Raw genomic sequence first — 17,386 nt, 5'->3', positions numbered from 1 at the left:
CGAGCGAAAGTGATAATTTTTTAGATGCAACACTTTTACGACGTGTTGTGCGCGTCGCGGCTGTCGTCTAAGACTGTTCCTTGGAATTGGTGAGAGTAAAATGTGAGAAATAGTAAGCTATGAGGGAGTCCATTTCACGTCTGACTGAGCTTGCTTGAGAGCCGTCATCACCCTACCTAACTTTTCCCTTAAGAACTCCCCTCGGTTCTCCCATTTCTTTATCTGTACGCAGAAAACTCGAGGCCGGTGTATTATACACATCTCCACGGCGCAATTTATATTTATACTTTCGGTACCTACGTCACGATCTGTTTGTGTGTCATTTCTGACACTTTACTTTGGGGTAAAAAGACGGCGTCCGATCGCCGCCGATGGATCGATAATTGCAGTTCGTTGATCGGCTGCAATTTGTCGTTCAATTTGTCGAATGCTCGAGAATTCATATATCGTTCGGGGCGCGACGTACGCATAATGGAAGAGCCTCGGTCGTCCACTGGACGGTTAACCGTCAAAACCAACGCCCCGACATCCCCTAAATTCGTCTGCAGTTGGCCCACAGCCACTTACCGCTTTTCCCAACTCGATAGGGTTCATCGCTCGCTAATTTCGCCTGTCATGTATTTTGACGTTTCGCGAAACGCGGGTTCGTCGCCAGCGCGGACCGGTCGATTCGTTCGAGTGGTAACAGGGGGCCCATTAGGCAGTGTGAAAAATGCTCGCGAATTTTGCTGCAAATTAAAATGAAAAAAGATAAACAAATGTAAAACCAAAAAATAAAATATCCGCATACTGGAATATACGCATGCGGGCCGCTTGTACAACGTCGCCTCGTTCCGAAGTGAAAACTGTCATCTGATTTATAGCGCAGTTCGCCGAGAGCGTAAAATTAATTGCCATCGCGACGACACACGCGGAATGGGGTAGGTAAGTGCGAAAAATTTAACGACACCTGTAATATCTGCAACGTTGAAAATTCTCATTGTAAGAAATGAGGTAGGTATATATAGAATATGGGGAATTCGCGTCATTTTGACGAACCAAAATAAGTCACCCTCTTCGATTTTTTTCGACACGCGAATCGTTGACTTATTTTGGAAAGAAAATGGAAAAAAATGAAAGAAAAATTGAAAAAAAGTTGGGGAAAATCGGGATTTTTCTATAGACGAGAATAAAAAAAACGAAATCTCTTTACTTATTTTTATAAGTGAAAAATGTTCGTCATTGGCCGTAGTGTTTTTGAGATTTTTTTCGAAAAAATCGATCACAGCGCTGCTTCGAGACTTCAAAAACGCATAACTGACAAATGGTTGGACCCGAGAATTTTCTAAAAATTAAAGAAGTGTTTGGAACTAAGGGCTATCATAAAAAAAAATCTGCTGGCAAATCGAAGAAGGTGACTGTTTAGAATATCCCATATTCATCGTAGTCGCCACAATTCATATCTAAAGGCTGAAAAATTTTCAACAGCTTATAATTTCGTCGCATCGGTGGCAAGTGGATCGAGCCTCTCGTAAAACGGACAAACACGGTGTGCATAAGTTACGACAGCTCGCGTGAGACCGATCCAGGTCAATATCCCGCCTGCACTGTTATCTGTAATCTGAAATTAACACTTCGAGTTCGCCCCTTATTTCACCCTCCATTCCGAATTAACGTGCCAGCGTTCGTACAGAGTTGCTCCACTAGCATCAAAAGAAATAGATGAAGAGAGTCGAAGGCGTAACCGAATTCGAGAATATTTTTCTATTAGTCGGCCGACGGTCGTCCCGGCAAACACATTTTTGAAAGCTCTTGATTCCGATCGCCATTCGCCAACATTGATCATCTCTCTTCCACGTCTTGTTCACGGTTTAAAAGTGGCCTTTTTTCCCGTCACAGTCAACGGCGCGTTTCAAATTATTCGCATTTCCGTGTCAGCGAAGGGATCGTGATCAAAAATTACCCGTATTTCGCATTATGGTGCAGGGGAGAACGAGGTGTATAAATCTGGGTGTATGCGTATTTCGACGAATAATCGAATTTCCCGTTTCCCCTGGTAACAACAGATGCGTCGATTATTTAACGCGCGAGAACAATTAAACCGGTGTAACTCACCGGCACTATACGGAGGAATGAGATCGTAACCCTATATTTGAATTAACGGCGACGTTCGTTCCGAAGTCCCAACCTGCACTCTAACTGCAGCAGACCGAATATCGCGAACGCGTCTTGCAGATAGCGTTGTTAATCCCTTACGCTGTACGGAATCCAACCGGGTAGCGGACCCACCCTCAATTTTATCGCGACAGCTAGCGCGTCGTATCCCCTCGCATTTATCCACCCCGTAAGGATTCTACCCTCTACTTCGAGGGATATACATACCCATACGCATGCGTGGGCACTCTGATCGCGAATTAAAGCGAAGATTAAACCCCGTCTATACGCTGGTTGCCCTTAATATGCAGCTGATCGCCTTTCGTAGGGGAGAGGAAAAGGAAACATTTACGAAAACGTGATTTCTATGGAACGCGAAAAAATACCCCGTGAATTTTTCGAAGCGGAGACGAGTGGACCGTCTCTACCCGCGCATCGAACGCCCTATACGATACGGAGAAAGAGATGCCAGTTTTAGCTCGGCTCCGCGGATTCGTGGGCAAACCGATCGAGCCCGGGTGGTGAGGGGTGTTGGAAAACCCTCGTTAGACGGTTCAATTCTCCAACCCCGACCAGCCGACGTCTCGTACAGGGGCAACCCGTACGCGGTGTACGTTGTAGACGTACCGCATTCGGAATTGCGTGCGAGTTGAGTAATTTGTCTGAAATTTAACGCGCGCAACGCCGCACAATATCGCGTGTATAGGTACGTGTCGCGGATATTCGCGTTAAACTTACCTGAACGTGTACACCGCGTATTGCGGACGGAACGTACGTACGTAATACCCATACAAAAAGGAAGAGAGAGGCCCTGGGAGAAGATAAATCTACCCAGCCAGCTATTCCTCCTCCTATCCGTTCGCCTCCCGACCCCCGCACACCGTCGCGTTTCACGTTCACGTTCACGTTCACGACCCACGCATCGGAAAACGTCCTGCAGCAGCGTAATCCCCGAAAGAATCGCGAAGAGTTTACTCCAGATACAAGCTGTCTCCTCCGGTACGTTACCAGTCACTGTAGAATATTCGATTCCTTCAGCTTTAATATTTTAAACGATGCTCCCTTCCAGCCGAATGACCATTTTCGAGAGAATACCGACCAGTACAATTTTTACAACGGTGTACCTGTACCGGAGGTATTTCGGTATACGTCGCGATCGTCGAGAGAAAATCGTGCGGCAGGTTGATTCGTCGTCGTTTTGAAACATCGGCTTTTTTGCCGGGATACGTAAAATTTAAAACCTAATTTCCAAATGAAAACGAGCGCAAGGGAAAGGGATTACGAGCCACGCGTACATTCGTATTTACGGTTAAGTCCGGTGTGCATAAGTTGTCGCTGAAACGAATCTCTGAGCGGATAATTCAAAGTGGACACCGTGAAGTATCCGATCCCTGTGACGTCGGTCCGACGCGGACGACGACAATTTGCGTTTTTGGGTAGAGACATTTCACTCCGTTTTTCCGACTAAATTCGAAGGGGCAGAGATACAGAAATGCCCTTCGTTCGATTCGGAGGTCGCTTTCATGTCAGATGTACACTGAATCGGCCTATACGGGGCGAATTATTCGGAAACTCCGAAACTGGGTGGAGTCTGATTCGGCCACCGTTCGACCTCTTCGTCGATTTAGCGCGCTGCGTTGCTGCTCGTGGAAAATTGCATAAGAGCCGGGAGGAATCGACTCGAGAGCGGGGCCGCGTTGAATGAGCGATAAAACTCGAGTTTCACCCGGATAAAGCTTCGCCCGGATTCGGAATTTCGGGATAAACCGAACTCGTACGTAGCGTAGCGTACGCGTTTCACGCGGATTTCGGGGGTCCCGGAAAGATGGGAGGACACGTGGTGTAGGCCTGAGCAGGTCGGTCGGTCGGTCGGTTTGTCGCGCCGCAGGGAGGCCGGGTCGTTTGCAATTGAAGCAATTTCACGGATACTTGCCTATAAACCTGTCTATCCTTTGCGGAGGATAATGACCAGACGCAGCCGAAGCAATCGATCTACGTCCGTCCGTCTCTCGGCGCGATGCCGACGTGGATCGGCCGGTTCCGCAGGGTGGTTCGCAAGCGCCAATCTGCAGACGCCACAAACAACCGTCCGTATACCTATCCACCTAACTCCTCATCCCCTGAACCTCCACTTTCTAAACAGCCTCTGGAGTGTATCAATTGACCGAGATTTATCCACTCCCCGTCGTTCCGCGGCGGTCAACCGAGACGTTAAGGAAGATAAAAGAGCACTGAAAATCCGGCTCGCAAATATTGGAACAGCTTCGCATTATTTCGTTCGTTATTTTTTTTTCATTCCATCGTCTCCGTTACTGTCGAATATTTCGAACAATTGTAATCACATTCGTTTATCATCGATTCCTCGCGCTAATTACAGATTTCTTTGATCTCGAATGAGCTTAATTGTTCGGAAAAATATTGCGTAAGAACGAATGCTGTATATTACCCATATAGCATTTTCAATCGTCTCGTCGGCCGCAGAGCGAAGTGCCATCTTCTCAGATACGTATTTCTATTTTTGTTTCTCATTATACCTCGGATGTTACGTTATTACTCTCGGCGCATCTGTCTGAAGCAGCCACTCCACCGTCGTATCTGCAATTTTCTTATCCGCTCTTTCATATTGTCACTCGCTTCGATTCGGCAGAGGTAAAAGATGGGGAGAACTGCTGCCGCTGCCGCTGCCGCTGCTGGTGCAGTGGATGGATAAATTCGCCGTCTCTCTGTGAAACTAGCCGAAGCAGCGGAGCGTCTTCCATGCGAACGTCATTGTTTCATTCCAACCGCGTAGAAAACACCACTCACTCGTAACCCCAAACCCTCAACCTCCAGTCTCATTCCCTGCGACTGGCACTCTCGACAATTTTTCCCGTTTCCACGTACGCCATTCGTCCTTCAATATCGTCGATGCTTAACAGCATTGCGTTAGTTAGATCGAATGTGGCGAGCCGTATTCCAGCTTTTATTTCACATATTTCCCCTTCGATCATTCTCTCACGATTCAATGAAGAGAAAAAAACAAAAAAAAAACCCGACAACAATAATGAAAACAATAAAATACTTATACGCAAATATGGATAATTTTGCGCCGCGTGCAGTCTCGGGGTTCATATATTTCCACTCGCATTTCCGCTTGCGGATGAATACAAAAAAAATCTCCGTCTCCCTCGCTCGTTCGAAAAGAGAGAAAAAAAAAAAAAACAACACATATTAGAATAAAAATCAAAATACAAAAGCGAAGAAAAAAACTATTAATCGTTCGCATCGATGGCTCCGTCATTCATTGAGGGAGTTTCCGTTACCATCCAAACTTTCACCCCATTGTTTTGTTCGCCGATTTCAATTTCGTGTCTGCTACAGCCGATATTACTGTATTGTGCTTTTCGGCGTCGCACATGTACGGTATGGACATACCCGACGTGTAACATGGATTTTTCCTTACCCCTTTTATCGTGAATATACAAATACGTGGACCTATAAATAAGAGGTTGTATAGTTTTATCGCCCTCATTGCCAGAGTTGCAGAAAGCGTTTGGAATCATAAGAAAAGCTCAATCCTCCGTAAGGAGTAAACGGGTGAAGCGGGGCATTAATATATCTCAAAGAGTTTTATTAATATGCATTTTGAAGTAAAATATTTAATTATTCGCGAGCTTGCTATCCTTATTATTATACCCCCCGGTTCTTGTCGAGCGCAATAACTATATTCGTATGTACGTGTATCTGCGAAGAAATGATTAATATTCAGTTTACGTACATTGTGACGTTGTGGAATTTCTGCGACGCGATACCGAAGATCGATAAGGCGTTTCAGAAATGAAACAGATATTGTTGCTGATCTCCTGTGAAAATATCGAGTTGACAACGGCGCAACGTAGGTACATTTCGAATGTGAAACAGAAATGACTGCGTCACGCGATCGCGGCAACGGGTAAATTGTAATTTAGCAACTGTACTCGTGTATGTGTACGTATTTATTATACATAACCCTCGGTGAGTCGCATGTTGAGTGTTACGAGATCTGAAATTGCTCAGATAAAACAAGATATAGCGAGGCGGTCTCGCATTACGGACACGACAGGACGTAAAACCTCCGTTGCAACCCCCTAATTACGCCTCGATGATGGAAACCTCAAAGAACTACGCGTCGTTCAACCCACCTATACCCTACTTCGCGCTCATTTTCTCATATTCGTCGTCACTGCTTTGATTTTCAGCTCAAATAGAAAATATGAATGAACGAAGAGAAGAAACGAACGCGTACTGGACACACGCTGTATAGCTGATCGTCACGAGTCGAGAAAATTTGTGAAATTTGTCGAATCTTGAGAAATTTTTGCCAACAACGAGTCAACCTACAAATGTCGACCTCCAGCGGGAGGAAACTAGCAAAAGAAATAAAACCGGAAAACGACCTCACTTCCAATCTTTTAATAATCTAATAATAATAATACCGCAGCTACATTATATTGGTCCGATGTCTCGACACTTTGATTTTTTACTTTAATACGTCGCGTCTAACACCGCGGATGATGCGCGTGAGTGAATTCGAATACGTCCGATTCATTACGTTCCATGCGAACGGAGGGATTTTAGATTTTAGCTGAGAAAAATTTGAAGAAAAATAGAGTACAGGTTTAATCGGCGGTTTTTATTTACTCTTTCGGTGGATCGGAGATACGTTTCATTTTTGCATTTTCCCCGTATATTTTATCGCAGCATTACGAATGGTAATATTTCACAATTACCCGGCTTTTATAGCGTCTATAAAGATACGTACCGTATACATATATACCGGGGATCAAGGTGCGTGCGGTCGAAACGCCACCCGCACGTCGCCGTCGGTCGTCGGCCCTCGCTTCAACGTTCAACTACGGGGAATTTATATTCTACTGATTACGACGATGGTTATTGCAATAACAACCGGTGTGTAACGATAACATCGATCAGTTCCAATGAAATTTTACACCGCGTGCGCAAGACGTCACGCGTCATCTCTAGGAAAATTTTTATGCAATTTCAATTCTCGCATCGACCGTTGCACACGTACAACCCCCGTAATCAACACGGAGGGAAATATTTTTTCCGAGGTGGTCCGTAATATGCGCCAATATATCACACGCTCCACAACGTGTGCTTTTCGTTTATTTCGAAAAACTTTTTCGACCCACCTGCTCGTGTTCATTCCTCTAATTCGAAACATTCTCTATTTTTCATTAGTTTGCCCGTTAGCCGGGGGGGCACGACGCGCGAGGAAGCCCACCGATGCGACTCTTTATTCGGCTGTACTTATTCTCTTGATTAGAGAGAGTTACCGGCTCACGCGGACGTCGCACCTGAATTAATTAACGTACATACGACGACAGTCTAATTCTATTTTGTTATTTTCGTCGGGGTTTTTTTGTTGTTTTTTTGTTGTTTTTTTTTTTTTATATATATCCGTGCGACACATTGGAACAGCAAAATTCGTTTCCGAATTGCGAGACAACGCAATCAATTGTTCGGGTAGTTTGGCGAATGAATCGCAATAGCCTCGAACAAATCGGTCGAGTTTGCCCACCGCAGGACGAGTTATAAGGACGAACGACCGTTGGAGAGAAAGAGAGAGAGAGGTGAAGGATTCCAGCAGCAGCAGGTAGATAGGTAGGTAGGTGTATTCGGAGGGGAATGTTTTGTGCGCTCCGTTTATTCGGAAGTTTTGTTTGTTTGACATCGTTAATTTACTTATACGACCCCACCTCGGCTCGGGTAATTAAACATTGAACTAGCTAATTGATACTCGCGCACTCTTGGTGGACCTTATTTCTACCGTAATATTCGAGCGAGTCGATTTCATTCGGAGGGTTCTTCAAGCACTCGCGTGGTGAATTTCTTCCATTTTTTCTCTATCCGTGGAAAATCGAATAGCCGAAAGACGTCGCACACACTCCTCGTGGGATGGGTATCCATTAGAGGCATGTTATCGGTACGAATTTGTGTACACATTGTGCGCTCACGATATTACGATTGCAGGAAAAGTCTGGCTGGACTCGTTACTCCGTGACGACTATTTTACAATCATGTATATATGCAGCGAGAAAGGTTTTCTGCAGATAGCAATTAAACTGATTACACTCGGCTTTATTACATCTCTTGAATAATTTATGCAAATTAATTACACGACTCGAAACCCCGGCGTCTATCCACGTTTAACGATAGTCACAGTTTGCTCTCGTCGTTCTCGCTACGCACACACACCTCGTGTGCGCGGGATAAAATTAATATACGTTTTTATTGACATTATATTCCCCCGAAAACACCGGAGCATCGGTAAAACTCGATCGAACCGAAGCGAGGGGTGGAAAAAAAGGTGAGAAAAAATAAAGAACACTTAGCTACAAGACGCTTCGCCGGACTCGTGTAATTCACATCATTTGTAGTCAAACATCGATTCCCAACGGCAGGTCGAAGGTTCGCGTTAATTCGAAAGCGAACCTTCGAGAGGAGGACCTCCCTCGGGCCTAGGGGTTGCCGGGTAAAGGAGCGAGCGCTTCGTCTTATTTTCAGTCAACGTTTTTTCCCTCTTTTCCCTCGCCTCGTTCCTCTCTTTTCTCCGGCGGAGCAACGATACCGCCGTAGAGAAAGAAGGCGGAGGCTGGGAAACGGGACCCGATAGGTGCGGCGTGAGACACGAACGTGTAATATCTGCGGGTAAGCTCGAAACTCTTTGCGGATTCGAGGGAAAACATCGAGAGGGGTGCGATGATGACGGTGCGTGTGGTCCGAGGGCCAACGGTAGACGACTCGAGGGGTCGAAATCAGGGGATAGTTCCGCGAAAGAGAAAGAGAAAAATAGCGGGGTAGGCGAGAGAGGGCGGAAGGAAGCGGGGAAAACAGATCGACGGAAGAGAAAGATACAAATTTAAGTTAATGGTGCAATAAAAGTTGCCACGAAGTAATTTCACATTTCACTGAGTAAATTAAACTATCTGCAAGATTGCCGCTGTACGCGCGTCCCCTGGAATTGATATAGGTACGCCGTAGAGGGTAAATGTGAAACGTTGCGAAGCGTTGAATAGTGAACACCGAGCACTCAACATCCGAGGACCCCATTTCTCAACCGTTTTCGTAACCTACGCGGAAAGGTTGCATAACTCCAAGTTTCGCACGATTAAAGCCCAGCTTCTCTGACGTTCCTTGCAGCTTTTATCCTTAAATGCCCGTTGCAGGAATTTAGTTTAATCCGTAACCGCGTCCCATTCGCTAACATTTCGGTGGCTTCTTGTCAGAGCGTAAAATAAAAATCCCGGCTGCAGGTTTTCGACGAGTCGACTAACGGCCACCGAGCGTTTATTCGTGGTGGTGAATTCGACAGGTGGCAGACGATACCGTCCATATAGCGGATGGAATACGCAAGAAAGGGAAAGGAGATTATTCGCAGCTGCGATGGTACGGCGAAGGGTATCGACGGATGGATGATCCGTGCGTCAAGGACGAAGGTGGAAAGACGTCTCGACGACGGTCGTTTGGGTCGAGGGGGTGAAACTAGGGACGAAAGATATTCGGGTCGTCCCGAGATGATTTCCTATAGTCCGACGACGTATCTTATTCCAACTGCTGTTCTGCACAAGTGAACCTAATAACCTCGACTTCTCGCTGACAAATGACCCTGTCAAAATGTTACTTTCGAGCTTTCTCTTTTCACCGGTGTTCTCGACGAAACTGCTCGAGAAATACGATGTTTCCCTCCTGCGAACTCTGTGCTTACAACCCCAACCGATCCCATGTATTCCCTGCCCGTTCCTCCCTCGAGGTGTTGCCTGTCACTTGATTTTATTCGTCCCTTCGACAGTCAACCGTCACTCCCCCCCATCCCCCCCCTGGACTCCAATCAGCGGTCTAATTTGCAACAGTTTCTGCAATTTTCAATGGACGTCTATGATGAATCTTTTTCTCTTTTTTTTTTTTATTTTTCGTTTTGTTTGCTTCTCTGAAAAATCTTTTTCTAGAAAAATGGAAATTTGAACAAACATTTCTAATTAGATGAGGACTGAGAGGGTAGAATATTAATCTCCTGGATTACACGGGTGTGGTTCGTTTGCACAGAAATCTTGTGCACAGGATTCGTCTCTGCAGAGATTTTCTGCCCAGGGATCGTCTGTGAGGACGAAAGTTCGTGATAGGTACATACGTCTGCACAGAACTAGATGGGCGGGATCGCCTGCACAAATGCAGCGAAAACGGATTCTGTGCAAACGAACCCGACTCGGTTAATTTGCATATATATATATACACACACGTATAACAACATTTATCTACGTACATTCAAACACGTACAAAGTGTCGTTTGAGGTCACCCCCTATTCGGGCGTCTATAGTAACTCAGTGTCCTAATACCGCAAACTAAATACACGTTGAACAATCATCTGACGTCTGCACAGAATCCGTTTTCACGTTATTCGCGCAAACCTGTATCGCCGTAGGTATGTTCGCGCATGATACGAATTCGAAAGTCGAAATTTCGTCTGTTCAAACGATTTCCGGGCAAACGAATCACTTCAAATTACACGCCTCCCGTTCTTCCGATCCCCATCCCCATGGAGAATCGAGGATTAATTACCACGTGGCATCCAACTACGTGCGAAGAGAGGTGTGTGATTACGACGCACCGCAATGTCAACGTAACCGCGTGTACAGCGACGATAAAATTATTGCGACTCGCATCGCCTTCGTCGTCGTCGTCGTCGTCGTCGTTCGAAGAGAGAGAGAGATAGAGAGAGGGGGATCTATATAATAAAGTCACGTAGGAAATAGGAGACAAACTTCGCGGAGCTGAGCATGCACGCGAATACAAAACCATCCGAAATTATAATGATTCTCTTCTCCGCTTCTCTCCATGCGTCGCGGTTCACCTTCACTTTCGCGTTTAACATGCAAATACGTGTATGGAGTTATGTATATGTGTAATACATTTCAGGTACCCACGTACCACCCGTGCATACATACGTGCCCGTATGTTACCCTGAATAATGCAAACCAAACCTCTTTATGAATTTTTATTCATTCCAACTGCGACAAATGGTCGGGGATACACATTATGCTAATGTCTCTTGTTGCCCACTCCACTCCACTCCACTCCACTCCACTCGACAAAACCAACCCAATGGTGGATGTCAATCGCATCGAGTTACTGCAAACTCGAATCACACCCGCTGGACACTTTGCTGGTTCATTTTCGTAACCTTTCACTTACGAGATAAAAATGAAACTGCTTTTATCAAAAGCGAAATGCGAAATTTTGCTGTATTTTATTTGAAAAAAAAAAGAAAGAAATCAACATTTTACAAATCGTTCAAATGTTTAAATCGCCGTTAATCGACAGCCAAAAGTGACGGGAGTCTCGAAAGCTGAATAAGCGTATTGCATAGAATCTATGTATCCGCAAGTTCTCATCTGGTAATAACGCGACACGTGTGTTACTAACAAGTGTGAAACAAAGTGTTCGAAGTTATGAATTGAAAAACTGTACACTTAAAGTTAAAATTTACCTCCTAGACGGAGAAGGAGTGGCGGGGAGGGGGGGGGGGATTGTTCGTGAAATTGTGGCGATGCCCTATCACTAAGTGGTATAGCTAATAAACTTTAACGCCCTCCTAAAAGTTTGCGATAACGGTCTGCAGGTTCTGGCAGTCGGCGGAGTATCGGCGGGAGGGGGGGGGGGGGGTAGGGGGTAGGGGGAATTCTAGGTGTAGGAGGTTGCCGCTCCGAGAGGTCGGGGGTTGGGAATTGGGGGGGTTGCGAAAGCTTAGCTCAGAAAAGCTCGGCGTGGTTCTTATCTGCCGTTGCATTTGCATCTATTGTGATAACCACTTACATAAGGAATCCCGATGGCTGGTCGGTGGGATTCCGTAGAGAGGAACTAACGGAGGGGAGAAGTTGGCGGAAGGCTACCGTGCTCTCTGTGCGGGGTGGTGGGTGCAGGTGCTGCCGGGTTTATACAAGAGGTCGTTGGTTTTCTCAGGGTCGCCAGCTCCCCGGCTTAGGGAATCCTCTTAGCCGGTCTTAATGAGCGGCCCACGCTTTTACCCGAGAGCTGCTGGGATTTTAAGCTAATTGAATAATTTTAGTTTTCAACGGTCGCCAACCCTTATAACTTTAACTTAAACTTTGAACTTTACCTCCGGTGTTAGCGTCACAAATTATTGCGGGTTTGTATACCGGCCGATAAAAATAACGCGGAATTCTTATTCTCTCTCTCTCTCTCTCCCCCTCTCTCTCCCCCCTCTCTTTACCCTTTTTCTTTCATCACAACGATCGTTTTGGCGAGAATTCGGTAAGCGGGCGAGAAAATTCTTTATCGCTTTACCGAATGAAAGCTCAGCTCGTGACACTGATTGACATTTCGACTCCCCTGATTTCCTCGCTCTTCAGTCGAGTCTGTCAGTCGGCAAATGTTTATTTAACCCTCCAGCTTCCACTCCGCAACAATATAACGTATCGAGGTGAGGATTGCGAAACGTATCTTCCGATGCATACGTCCGCCGAGTCGCTTCGTGTGAAAAAAAAAAAAAAAAACAGGAAAATAAAACTGGGTGATCTAACAGGCGATAGAACATCCCCTAGGTTTAGATGGAACGACAAACTCGTCACCTATGCTTAAAGTGTTAGTATTTTTTCGATCGCAGTTAGCATGAAATTTTTCAATGAATTACGTCGTTTCCTGGCGTTCACGTCCCGTCTGGTAGCTTCTGACAATGATTCCATTCGACGTATTCGTGACGTCGACGTAATCCCTCGGGATGATGACGACGTTGTCGTACGGAGCTTAAAGCAAACAGACCTTACCCTTTGATCCTCGTAAACTTCACCCACGTAGGTATACGCGGTATTGCAACAGAGGTGCGTATGTGCACAAGACTAACAACGAGAGTAGAGCACGTACGCATCGCACCTAAAGTCCTCACGTGTTATATCCATGTGTGCGTGCGAAATGTACACAATTACACGGACGCACACACCATCACCGTAGGCACCCTAGACTACAAGTACCGTAAGGTGTAAGTTGTTGCTTCGCATCCACCTACCACCTACTACCTACCACCTACCACCACCAGTCACCCACACCCACCCCCGGCAGTTGGCTGGGTATCAGAAGTGTTCGCTAACGGAGGAGGCTATAATTACCTAGTTGTTGGCGAACAAAACAAACCTGCCTACGCGGTGAAGTATGCCGTTGTACGGGTGTGCGCGTGTAGCGTTATACCTCGATCGAGTTCCCTGTAATTTCTCTCCTTCGCTCTATTAATTCCCTTCCGCTACTCGTCATCGGCAGCGATGCCTATAAGCTGTCAAAAATTTACAATCCAAATAACATGCTGTTGTCCCGTAGGAAGGTCCGAGGGTGGCTCGATGTTCCCGTTGAGATATTAAAATTGTTACGTGACTCAACGAACGACTTGATATCTGAAGAAAAAATAAAAATATGTACACCGAGTTCCGTGAGATCTGCACGAGCGAGGTGAACCCGGTGTGTAAAATGGTTCATTATTAACGAGATTCAAATGGCCTCTGGATATGCGTCTTTTGATGCGCTCTTGATTCTCATTTGATACAGAGAGAGAAAGATAAAGAGAGAGATAGAGGAGGAGGGGGAGGTGGAGGAGGAGGAGGAGGAGGGAGGGCGGCAGGAGCCACCGTTTCACCGTGGCGCAGAGAAAGTCTTTCTCCCATGGCGCATGGGGGGACAAGAGAAATACGAGTGTGTTTTATCTGCTTAGCTCTCCGAAGTGGCGTGGAAGATAAATGGACGCTCAAGTTGGCTGCCCGCCTCCTCGGTATCTTTCTGCATTGTTAATATAGATATATAACCGACGGTCCCTCATTCGCAAAACATACGTTCTAATCCGCATGAATAACATTAGTCGCTGCAACTGATATCACGTCCGTCCCTCCGCAAGAATTTTTTTCAATCACCTGTTAACTCACCACCCCGATCCGGCGTCCGTTCATATTTATTGTCACTGTGATTGTTATTGTTATTGTTATTGTTATTATTGTTTTACAAAGCACTCCGGAACCGACCTCTCTCCATGTAACGCACGCTTAATAACAGAGCTTGTACCACTTTGCCTAACTTCGCGGTGCTGATATTACTGGTTAAAGTTCCGAATGAGTTTTCACCGGCATCACGCCGCGCGCGTCTACCAATGTTAACTTTTCTCGCTTCTTACTTTTAACTTCCCATTCCTCCGCTTCATCTCGTATGCAAATGTATGGAATTTATTTTTCTCCTCTCCTTCCTTTTCGCTGTTTCTTTTTCCCTTGCCTTTTTTCGTCCTTCTGTTGATTTATTTGTTTTTCACACCGACAAGCTCATCAAGATTATAACATTCGTCGGTACAACTGCGGAACGTTTTTCTTCTCGCATTTTTTACCCAACGAGTGGACGATTTCCACATTCAGGATTACTCGAACATAGGAGACTGTCGCAACGGATCTATGATAAAAATCACCAACTCTCGATAACGCAACGAACTTTCATATCTTACAAACCCCCGAACGCTCGTCCGTGTAACATTGCATTCCGATTCCACAGAAACCTTAGACAATCCCACGTGAATCCCGAATTTGGGAAAACCATCGGATTCCTTTGTAATTTTTGGCAGTGACGTAAAAATGATCGAAGAGCGTTCGCGAGAACGCTCGTATGCGACGAAATAAAATTGCCGAGTCGACCGCGTTGTTCGGATTTTTTACTTCGTACGTCGACGAATCGTCAGTCGATTGAATCGGAACGTGGTTGGATTGAGAAAAATCGAGTATTCTACGATTTTGCCAATTCGATTCCATCCGCGTTATGCTCGAAGGAGTATCAGGAATAACGAACACAATTAAACATTCGTAACTATCATCGACTTGTCCGCATGTAATTCGCGGGGCGAATACGGACTGATTTTCAACTAGGTTCACGACGATAGCGGCGGTGCAGGCGGTAGTCGGTTCCGTCGCTTCGTTAGTCGATTGAGAAATTGATGAAAGCTTGCGGTCGGCGTATAATCCAGATGTGTACGTAGTTGTACATTTGCAAGCGTATAGCGGTTAGTTGGCACTCCGATTTCATTTCGATTCTACGCGGTAAGAGCATTTGATATAACGGGTAGGCGTATTGCCAACGAATTCTATGCTGCAGGTTTCGAACTTTTTTAAATGCAGCGCGCCGCCTTTCACATTCATCCCGAGAGGGGGGCAGACAGTCTCCGACAACTCGCGTTTGTAAAGCGACGGCAATCCTTTTCTCTTTATCCTCATAATACACGCACTATATAAGTTTGCAGATTTCAAATACGTCAATCTCAGGGATTTTTTCTTCGAGTTGTGCCTATTTCAAACACCGCGCGATTCGGACGATATGAAAAAAACGTATGAACGTCTGTAAGGTTGACGGTTTGAATACGATATTGTACGACGGGCTGAGTTCATGGCGAATCGGTGTTTATATACTTTTCATTTATTCTTATTCATTTTTTTTTTCCCCCCAATTTTCCTTCATTTTTTGTTGCCATCGTATAAGTCAGGGGGATCGATGAGTGGCTTTTTGTCGTGCCCTGTGGAGCGTTTTTGTAGGGTTCACATTCAAGAAGGGGGGAGGAAGGAGACGGAAGAAGAGAAGAGGGAAAAGGGAGAGGGTTATACAGTTTGAGATTCAGCATATTTCGCCTATCCATTATTCATTGTGGGCTGCCTTCCCTTGTTCTTTTGTTACGTACTTCCTGTGCCAGGGGGGGAGGGGGGAGTCCAGGGGGTTGCAATGCAGGCAACTGAGCTTTTTTGCGAATACCCGAAACCGAACACGTATAAAACATGCCCGCTTGTATTGTTCGCTGACTGGAAGGCGGGTCGGTAGCTATCGTTTATTGAATTCGACCTTTACATCCCACGAAAATCTTCTTTTTTCCCTCCGGATGATTATTTCTTATCCACGACTTTTATATTATCAATCATTCAAATGTAATAACATTTGTGCGCCTGCACGGAAATTTTTTTTGTTTTTTGTTTTTTTTTCTATTTTTGTCAATTTTTTCTCCGGTTATAAAATGAAGAAAAATCAGAGCTATGGGAAGGATAGAAATATAGAAGATGAAAACTCAGGCTGCACTGAAAAACCGGCATACTAATCTTCAATTATTATTGGTATATTTTCCTCCGAAACAGGAGGCTAGTATATATCCTCTCAATTTTAGGTGAAATTCCTCTAATCTGAAAGTATTCCTCTCATAATTAGTATATTCCAAGTGATTTCATTAGAGAAACGCATTAGTATGCAAATATACTGAAAATATGTATGCCGATTTTTCTGTTTGCTTTTACCGAAGAGAGAATATGAAGAAATCGAAAAATGAAAATTATCGTGGAAAGTAGAGCTTCTCATAACGCTTCATCGATTATCGAGAGACTATTCAGAGTCACGGATTCTCAAAGAAATTGAAGAACTGATTTCAATTACGCTATTGAAATTGAAACTTGAATATTGGATGTATTTTGTACAGGTTGCCTCAGCGAGCTGTCTCGATTGGAACGTGTATAACGGGGTGCGTTCCGATGTGTATATTCTCGCGTATGATTTCATTACTTCCGACTTACCTCACCAAACTTGACGAATTTCATCTTTACCTCCCAAATCTATGTACTTGTATACTACATACATATAAAATATATATATATATATTTTTTTTTTTTTTTCATCTTTAGAAGCGTGCCAGAATACATCGATACACACACGCTATATATGATAATTCAATCAAGGGACGCATAAATTTTATTTTCCGTCGTGCAGTGGATAAGGAGGAACGATCCACGTTTCAGATTCCCAGTCCTCTCATACCCATAATCAGGTGGAAGATTCTCTCCAGCTTGTCACCTATAGCTTTTTTTATCGAATTTTCGTGCGCAAAGAAGGGTGCCGTAGAGAGAGAGAGAGAGAGAGAGAGAGAGAAAAAAAAAACGGCAAAGATCGATGACAAAAAAGAGTTGCAAGGGTTTTCGCGACTCGCGACAAAAGGGAAAATAAAATTGATACGATGCGAGTAATGTAATGAGAATTCGTAACGACGACGATAACCCGAATCGCGGAATGTGTAAGACCTGTTGTACCTACTTCGCTCGACAGAATATACGGAGGGTAGGTACAACCCGTACAAAACTGAATTGAGAAATTTTTCCTATTCGATCGCGACTGTGAATGCGAAAACCGAATGCAAGAGTTGATGGCAAGGAA

The 17,386-nt window shown here is 45.0% G+C and overlaps 1 protein-coding gene across 4 annotated transcripts in view; it reads left to right on the top strand.

Annotated features, from left to right (window-relative positions):
• The window catches only part of LOC105686971, a 174,803-nt gene that overhangs the window by 87,027 nt on the left and 70,390 nt on the right, over nt 1-17,386 (top strand). The window lies entirely within an intron of this gene.

Source organism: Athalia rosae, chromosome 1, assembly GCF_917208135.1.
Source record: "Athalia rosae chromosome 1, iyAthRosa1.1, whole genome shotgun sequence".
In the NCBI taxonomy this organism is placed as follows: domain Eukaryota; kingdom Metazoa; phylum Arthropoda; class Insecta; order Hymenoptera; family Athaliidae; genus Athalia; species Athalia rosae.
This window is presented reverse-complemented; position numbering and strand designations above follow the sequence as displayed.